Below are 9708 nucleotides of genomic sequence, written 5' to 3'. Positions count from 1 at the left end.
AATGTCCAATAACATGTTCCTCATTTCTCTGTTACCAGAAACACCTTTAATATACATATTTCTACCAATATTCTGTTTGTATTCTCTAAGATGACAGAAGCCTTCTCTACCATGCTCCTCACTTCCATTTGAACCCTCATCAGAATTGCCTTTGATGTCCATATTTCTGTCAACTGTGTCTTCAAGGCAATCTAGGATTTTTCTATCATGCACTTCAAAATTCTTTTAGCCTCTACCCATACCCAATTCCAAAGGCATTTCTTCTTTTTTTAGGTATTTGTTACAGAGGCAACTCACTTCTGGTACCAAAATCTGTCTTAGTTTTCAAAGTTTACCATAAAAAATAATTAAAATTAGTGGCTTAAAACAGTAGGAATTTATTTTCTCACTGTTCTGGGGGTCAGAAATCTGAAATCACGAGGTTGACAGGGGCACACTTCCTCCAAAAACTCTAGGAGAGATTCTTTCCCTGCCTCTCCCAGTTCCTAGTGGCTCCTGGTGTTCCTGGGCTTGCAGTAGCATAACTCCAATCTCTGTCTCTGTCTTCACATGGACTTCTTTGTGTGTCTGTGTCTTACCTTCTTTTCTTAAAAAAAAAATTAGTCATTGGATTTAGGGCCTATCCTAATCAAGTCTGACCTTAACTAATTACATCTGCAATGACCCTAAGTCCAAATAAGTTCATATTCTGAGGTTTCAGGTGTTCATGAATTTTCAGTGGACTTTATTCAATGCTCCACACTAATGTCTTTGAAAAGAAAAAAGATAGTCTGGATTGTCTGAATAACCTAGTCTGCCAATCTTGGAAGTGAAAGTCTATGAACAGTTTCTAAATTAAGTAATTTTAACTCATAATATTTCACTAGAGCCCCACATTTTGAGAGATCTTATAGTTCTTGGATAAAACTGTTGTAATTAGACTGGCTGGGATTAAAGAAAACATGGATGGACTATTCTTATTAAGTTTTATTATGAGGTTAATGCTTGATTTGAAATGTGAATTTGGAAGGTTCCTTTTCCAAAGTTATGGTTCAAATTTAATAGCACAGAAATTATCTACACCTTGAAGGTTTGCTAGCTATTATGGACTGAATGTTTGTATGCTCCCCCCAGTTTATATGTTGAAGCCCTACCCTCCAATGTGATAGTATTTGGAGATGGGGGCTTTGAGAGGTAATTAGGTTTAGATGAGATCATGAGGGTGGAGCCCCAATGACAGGATTAGTGTCCTTATAAGAAAAAGAGAGGCCAGAGCTTGCTCACTCTCTCTGCCAAGTGAGGATGGCCTCCATCTGCAAGCCGGGAAAAGCATTCTCACTACGGACCAAATCTGTTGGCACCTTAATTTTGGACTGGTGAATGCTTTTATATTTATAGATGTTATTAAAGACCAACAAAAGTAGTTTGCTTTCTGTAGATGAGTAACACACCTTGACTGTCTTACCTTATGGGTACATCAACTCTGCAGCCCTATTACAGGTACTTGATCATCTCTTTATTCCACAGAAATTTATGTTGGGCAATTACATGGATGGTATCATGCTGATTGGGCTGAGTAAGGAAGAAGTAACTAGTTAGGATATAGGTAAGATAATTATATGCCAGATATGTTGGGAAGTGAATCTGACCAAAAATCAGGTTTCTGCCACCTTAGTAAAATTTCTAGGGTTCCAGTGGTCTGGGTCTGGGACATGTCAAAATAGCCTTTTTTTAATGTTTATTTTATTATTTTTTTTAACGTTTATTTATTTTTGAGACAGAGATAGAGCATGAACGGAGGAGGGGCAGAGAGAGAGGGAGATACAGAATCTGAAGCAGGCTCCAGACCCTGAGCTGTCAGCACAGAGCCCAATGCGGGGCTTGAACTCACAAACATGAGGTCATGACCTGAGCCGAAGTTGGATGCTTAACCGACTGAGCCACCCAGGTGCCCTGAGATAGCTCTTTCAAAGAGAAGAACAGATTACTGCATTTGGTTCCTTTTATCACAAAGATGATTTCTACTATGTGTGCCTCTTTGGATCCTGGAGTCAACATTTACCTCATCTGTGTGCTACTCTGATCCATTTACTGAGGAACTTGAAAAGTTGCTAGTTTTGGGCAGGGTCCTGCAACAGGTCTGGGCTGCCTCACGAATTGTTCTTCAACTAAGGTGGATAACTTAGTAGATCTGTTGGTGCTTGAAGCCAATTACCATGCTACCTCAGTTACCCATCATGAACTGGGTCTTATCTGATCAACAAAGCTATCAGATTGAATACGCACAGTAGCATTTCATCATCAAATGGAAACCACCACCAGATGGATTTGAGCAGGTCCTGAATATGTAAATTGCATATCCATGTTCTATACTCCCCTCTCAACCTGAACCTATGGTATGTAGTATTCCCTATGACCAATTAACTAAGGCTTACTTGAGCCTAGTTTACAGATGGCTCTGTATAAAATGCTATCAACATTCCAAAGTAGTGAGTTGTTAACACTTTAGTCCCACTCTGAATTGATCTTAAAGCACAGTGGTGAAAGATAATACAGCATGGTTTTCTTACTATTTTCCCTAGTTATCTACTAGTAAAATTATGACTTACCTGCAATTTACCTGCAACAAGTTACTCTGAAACTGTGGTTTTACTGATCTAGAAGTCATGATTTCAAGGGAAGAAAGCTCTATTACTCTAGTAGCTTGGGTGGTTGATTTTGATTAGCAAGGGTTAATTGGGATAAGTCAGCTCAATGAGAGCAAGGAGGAGTATGTCTGGAATGCATGAGATTTCCCTAGGGCATTGCCTTACTATTCCTTTTCTTGTCAAATTCCTCCTTCAGTTTCCATATTCTTGAACTAGGTTTATATCTAATCCTGTGACAAAGGGCTCTAGAAACAGGGTCCCTATGTCCTCATGGGTTCCACCCATCCCCACAGGTTCTAATGTATCTTTGCTTCTACACTTCATGTTCTTCCTCTCCTGCCTCCCCTGTTGATTTTGAGAGGCCTGAGAAAATTAAAACTTAAAAGCTTAAGTTACGGGAAACTGAAACCTAACCAAGCTTAACCAGCTTGTTCCGCTTCTGTACAATTGCTTGGCACGCCCATGTATTCCTGATCAATCATAGTTGCCTGGCACTGATCAACCATTGTTACTTGGCACATCCGTGTATTTCTGATCAACCATTGTAACTTGGCACATCCGTGTATTCCTGATCAATCATAGTTGCCTGGCACATCCGTGTATTTCTGATCAACCATTGTTACTTGGCATATCCGTGTATTTCTGATCAACCATTGTTACTTGGCACATCCGTGTATTTCTGATCAATCATTATTGCTTGGCACATTCGTGTATTCCTGATTTCCCCATGACTTGTTTGTACCTGTCTATAAAAGGGGTGTGAAAACCTCTCTCAGGACCTCTCGGCGTCACCGGCAACGAGGGCGCAGAGGTCCAGGTTCGAACCTGTAATAAATGACCCTTGCTGCTTAGCTTTGACTCTGGACTCTGGTGGTTCGTTTTTGGGGGTCTCTTAGACTCTGGGCGTTTCAATTTCAGACTACAGTAAGACACTGTATGATGTCTTATTGCTTATAATAAATTCCTTATTATATATGTATATTTCCTAGAAGTTCTGTTTCTCTGGCTAAACCCTGACTGACTTGATCTAACTTTTCTGTCCTGACTCCTCTCTCCTGACCTGGTCCTGATTTTGTTCACATTCTCTAGGGTTTTAGCATTGACCCTTTTTTCTTGTTACACTTTCCTTCATACACATTATTCATGGACAAGCTCATCAGTTCCTAATAACTCACTTATATCTCCTTTCCTTTTGAAGTTTACCTTTAGACCAAACCGCTCTCTTGAGCTGAAGAGAGATGTTTCTGCCAGCCTTCAGAGTATCTCTAGTTGGATATTTCATAGGCATCCTAAACTTAACATTTCCAAAGATGAATGTATATTCTTGATCTTGGTTAGGACACTATATACCCAGTAACCTAAGTCATCTATCAGTGTCTATTATAGCACATATCATAGAGATTTGTAATAATTATACCCCTAGCTCCACTAGACTTGAAGATGCTGAAGGACAGCAGCGTTCTTCTTATCCTAACCACTCAGCATGAGGAACAATACATACTGGGCACTTAATACATGTTTAATAAATGAATAAATCGTGGGGCCCCTGGGTGGCTCAGTGGGTTAAGCATTGACTGTTTATTTTGTCTCAGGTCACGATGTCACAGTTCATGGGTTTGAGACCTGCGTGGGGCTTTGTGCTGACTGTGCAGAGCCTGCTTGGGATTCTTTCTCTCCCTCTCTCTCTGCACCTCCCCTGCTTGTGCATGCGCATGCTCTCTCTCTCAAGATAAATAAACATTGGAAAAAATGAATGAATAAATGGATTCATAGAGAAGATAGAAATTTCAGAGAGATAATAAATAAAAACACAGAAGAATACAACATAGCTATTCTAAATAATTTCTAGTGTGAAGATCTAGGTGTATGGTATAATTTTCCAAAAATTTTAAATATGCAGTTTTCCTAAAATATTATTTAACCATAAGGTTTCAGTAAAAATACATACCAGTTTTAAACTGTTCGAGTTTCTTTACTTTTTAGTATTCATTGAATTTTGTACATAAAGTTCTTCAGGTATTTAATTTAAACTAATGACAGTATGTGAAGCTATGAGATTCATAACAGTGGAAGTAAACTTTCATAAACCAAAATGTTTTCATTTTTCTAATAGAAATTTTATAATTAAATACAGCTTATGCTAAGTAACCATAATACTAGTGGAAGAACATATTTATTTTTAGATTAAGGATAGCTACAAAATCTTCATTACCAAGAGAAGGTATAATTTGTATTTGCGTTATCAGAAAAACAACCACAGTTGTCAACTTATCTGGTAGAAAAATAATTAAATGCCTAAATGCAAGCAGAGTAAAAAAATATAAGATTCTGCCTTCAATTTGCATTAATATAATCATATTCCACGGCTCACTTACCAAATTATTCCTCTCTAAAGAAGCTATTTCTTTACTGTCACACATTAATAACAACACACAATCACTATACTTTCCAGAATTTTCTAGGCTCGAATTTTCAGAGAAACTAGGCAAGAAAAATAACTTTTTGGAGGGTGCTATTGATATACTGCTTAGACTTTTTTAGAGCTATTCACAGTATAACTTACATTTAATTTAGACAACTAGTATTTATACTTTTTTGTATTTTAAAATTATTCACAAAACTAAATCAAACAAAGTCAGAGTCTTTAATCTACAGGTGATGGTTCTTTTAGCATTATTTAGACTACTTTTATTTGATTCCAACCAACTCTATCACCAGTGCCCATAGTCACAATTATTTTTAGTCATACCTCCTTCTTCTTCTAGACTTAATTTCAGTCACCTTGATCCTGTCAGGCTTTAGTGAGAGAGCTACACCCTTATCTCTTTGTCCAGACCTTCAAATTGTTCAGTTGAGAGGATATACTGAGACACTTTAATTTATTGAGATGTTTTAATAAGGGTGTGATGGCTATACTCCTGATTGGGTCATTATCTTGAGATTTTAATTGATCTTTTTGGCTAAACATTAGTCTCTTATACAGGTAGAGATAATATCAGCTATATCCTCTACCTCTACAAGTCTCTAGATTTCTAGATGCTCCATTCCTTGTCACTGCAGCTTGCAAACCCACCGATTATTTTCTGAGCCCATCTCTTTATTGTACTTGCTTGTAAACTGTTGCCAATAGTACCTGGCACATGTGGCTAACATATCCTTTGCCTGCCATTTCACTGAAATCGGAGTTTATGAGGGTCATTAACTGCCTTCCAATTGAGAACAATTTCATCAAATGTTCTAGCACTGTATAACTTAAATTGCCATACTTCCAGTCTCTGGTAACAGTTACCTTGTTACCTGTTGCTGTCACCCGAATCCAATGCCACATATTTTAGGATTTTTATTATATTACTATATATAGTATAGTATATACTATATATATATATATATATATACTCACTTTCAGTGCCACCTCATTTCAGTGCCACCTCATTTTCAGCGCCAAATTCTTTATTAGAGTAGGTTAAATCAGGCTGCAGTAAAAAAACTACTCTCAAATCTAGTGACTTGCAGCCATAAAGTCTTATTTCTTATTCTCAATATATGTTCATTTTATGTCGGCAATGTCTCTGCTCCAAGTAATTTTCACTTGATCTTAGCCAAAAGGCCGAGAAGTGATCTGCTCCAAGTAATTTTCACCCTAACACCTGAGCTTCTATCTAGAACACTGTAGATCTTGTGGCAGAGAGAAAAGAAAGAACATGGCAGATTTCGGCTCTTAAAGCTTCTGCTTGTGCATGACACAGCTTACATGTTATGCATTCCATTTGCTAATAAAGGAAGTCATCCTATCAAGCGTGACACTGAGGCAAGTGAGTGATACCTCTTCCAGGGAGAGGCAACAGGTATTTGTATAGAATAAAATCTACCACACATACCAAAACTACTTCTAAAGCTAAAATGTATTTTTATAATATGTATCCTCCACTATGGATTCTTTTCCTTGATTGTCTCTTCTATTCTTCCAATCCCTGATTAAAATATAGGCCACAGACTCTTTCCTCTAACTTTAATACGCATAATTCAAACTTTTATACTTTGACATTCTGGTTAATATTTAATGAAATTTATATTTTGCAACCTTGCTTTGTTAAAATTTCCAAAGGCATCACTTGTCTACCTATATTTTTGTTACCTCTAAAACTGGATTAATGACAAAAAAGTGAGTCACAAGATTTTACTTTCTTATTAACAGTGGTATTCATGTATACCTATTTACTTATTATCACTTATCATTAAAAATAAAATATTGCAAGAAGAAATTTTCCTCCTTCCAATTCTTTGCTGAAAGCCCACCTACACTTATTGCTGTTAGGTTTCTGTGTTTACTTTTAAATATTTTCCATGATTTTTGTGCCGATTTTTAAAAATATAGCCACATTCCTCACCACAGTCTATAAAGTCAATGTAAGAGTCCTTTACAACCTCTCTCATCTCATTTTCTTTTCTCCTTTTATATGGATCAGCCACATTGGCCTTGGGTTTTGTTTTGTTTTTTAATCTCAAAACCATTGCCTTTGACAATTGGAACATTCTTCACCCATATCATCACCAGGTTACCTCCTTATTTAAGTTTCAGCTCAGATTTTACCTCTTCAGAGGGACCTCCCTTGTCTTTTCTCACTAAAGTAACATTCTTTCCTCCAGTCCTGCATGTCTTTCTCCCTTATCTTATATTTTAAAATATAAGTAAAATACTATAATATATATTTAAGTATAAATATACTTTTTATATAATTTAATATTTATATTATATATATATTTAAGTAGGCTCCATGCAACATGGGGTTTGAATTCATACTTAATATGAATTCATACTTAATATTATATATACTTAATATCTTATATAATTTAGTATTTATATAATAAATAAATATATATAAGTAGGCTCCATGTAACATGGGGCTTGAATTAACACTTAATATGAATTCATACTTAGTATTATACACTTAATGTTTTATATAACATAAATATATATATTTATATAATATAATATATAATATATAAATATATATTATATATTATTTAATATATATATTTATTATTATATTTATTTATATATTTATTATTTATTTATATATTTATTAGTATATTTATTTATTTATTATATATATTATTATTTATTATATTTATATAATATATATATACTTAAGTAGGCTCCATGCAACGTGGGGCTTGAATTCATGACCCTAGGATCAAGACCTGAGCTGGGATCGAGAGTTAGATGCTCAACCAACTGAACCATGTAAGTGCCCCTCTTATTACTATATTTTATTGGTTTATCACTATCTAAAATTATCTTAATTGTTTATGGTTTTTCTTTCCAACTTCCATGTAATCTCCTTTAGGACAAAACAATGTTCTCATTCAGTGCTTTCTCCCAGATTAGAAAACTGCCTGGTGCTGAGTAGGTACTTATTATAAGATTTACTGAATGAAGGGACGAAACAGCAGTCTTCCTAAACTTCCTAACCTATCATCTTAATCACAATTTATCTTTTTACTGGTCCACCTTGTTGGCCTTATTTCCTCTACCCAACATTGCATGTTGGAATTCCTCAGCTCCATGTCCTTTGTCCCCTTTGTTACCTGCTACTTCGCTCCCTAAGCAATCTCATTCAGTCATATGGTGTCATTTCCCATGAATAAACTGAGCCCTAAATATATTTGTGTAGTCTAGATCACTTTTCTGCCCTACAGAAATCTACTTGTATTTTACATAAATACTTATCCATCATTCTCTATTGTTTCTCAATAACTCTATTGACACTATTGTTTCTCAATAACTGGCATCAACATCCAAACAGCTGGTCAAAACTGAACTTCTGAAATTATCCTGAGCTGCTTCTCCCCATTTCCCCATATTCAACCAATCACCAAGTTCTGTTGGTGCTACCTCTTAAATATCTCTAGAATCCTTTCTTCATCATATTTCCCACACCGGTCAAAGCTACTATTATCTCACAAGGACTACTACAGTGGCCCTGGACCAGTCCCTCCCCTTTCATGCTATCTCCTCTAATCCATTCTTCATAGACAAAGCAATCATTGAAAACTAAAGCAACTTTTTTTTTTTTTTTTTTTTTTTTTGCATAACTTTCTAATGGTCTCAGCATAAAACCCTTAATGTACTGGTGCAGCAGATCTGATTCCCACCTTGCTCTCCCTCTTCAAGTTCCTACCACGCCACACCTCCTACACTTCCTCAGAGTATTTCAAGTATCAGGCTGTCACACTTATCACTATTTTGTACAGCGGCATTATCCGTTTTCACGTGTTTGGTTCTCTTTAAGCCTGACGTTGCTTTTTCAGAGAAGCCCTTTCCTAGTCTTTCTTCCCAGTCCCAAACACTTGTGATTTGATTCTTTAAACTACGCAGGAGATTGGAAAGGGTTCACACTGTCCCCAGAGACCCCTGACTTTCAGATGTAAAAAAACCCAAAAACCAAAAACCAAAAAGGAACACACACAACAGATAAATGAAAATTGTGTTAGAGTACTGGAAAAACTATGTGTAGGAACACGACCACTGAAAACATTTTAAAAATTAATTTCGAGTCTAGGGAGAATGTACAGTGGCATGGCACCTAACATTAAATCGAGGGCCAGGACCTGGGGATCTAGAGATTACGTTGACAGGACTATTGCCATCTTTAAGCCATTTACTAGCTCTAAACTTCTGCCCGTAAGCGACAATCTAAGACAGGAAGCAGCTGCAGCCTTTTTAAACCGCAGTCGCTGACCTTAGCAGCAAGAGACTCGACCTGCCCTCCCAGCGCCTGACACCCAGCAGCCACAAGCGCCGCTCAGCTCCCTCAGCGCCCGTCAGGACCCGCAGGCGCGCGCCAAGCACGCGCGCCCCAAGGGCCTCAACGCGCGGACCCAAGAAGACCCCGCCCACCCCATGTCTCAACGAGTGTTTTCCCGAGAAAGTGCCTGTTTAGTCAATCAAAGTGTTCTAGTTTCGACGCAAAATTTTACCAGCTAGAAGCATATATACGACAGGAACGAGACTGTTGCGCTTGGGACTGGAACGCTAAGGGTCTTTCCAGGTCAGTGCGGATGCTTGAGGTGCTGGATC

The 9708-nt window shown here is 37.1% G+C and overlaps 1 long non-coding RNA gene across 1 annotated transcript; it reads right to left on the bottom strand.

The window, feature by feature from the left end:
- Window positions 1-361: 361 nt before the first annotated feature.
- LOC125929946 (uncharacterized) lies at window positions 362-9448 on the bottom strand. The gene is made up of 3 exons (XR_007460007.1): window positions 9371-9448; window positions 1445-1551; window positions 362-586 (listed from the first exon to the last, which is right to left on the bottom strand). It is a non-coding gene; the product is annotated as an uncharacterized LOC125929946 (long non-coding RNA).
- Between the last annotated feature and the right edge of the window lie 260 nt (window positions 9449-9708).

Source organism: Panthera uncia, chromosome A2 (assembly GCF_023721935.1).
Source record: "Panthera uncia isolate 11264 chromosome A2, Puncia_PCG_1.0, whole genome shotgun sequence".
NCBI lineage: Eukaryota > Metazoa > Chordata > Mammalia > Carnivora > Felidae > Panthera > Panthera uncia.
This window is presented reverse-complemented; position numbering and strand designations above follow the sequence as displayed.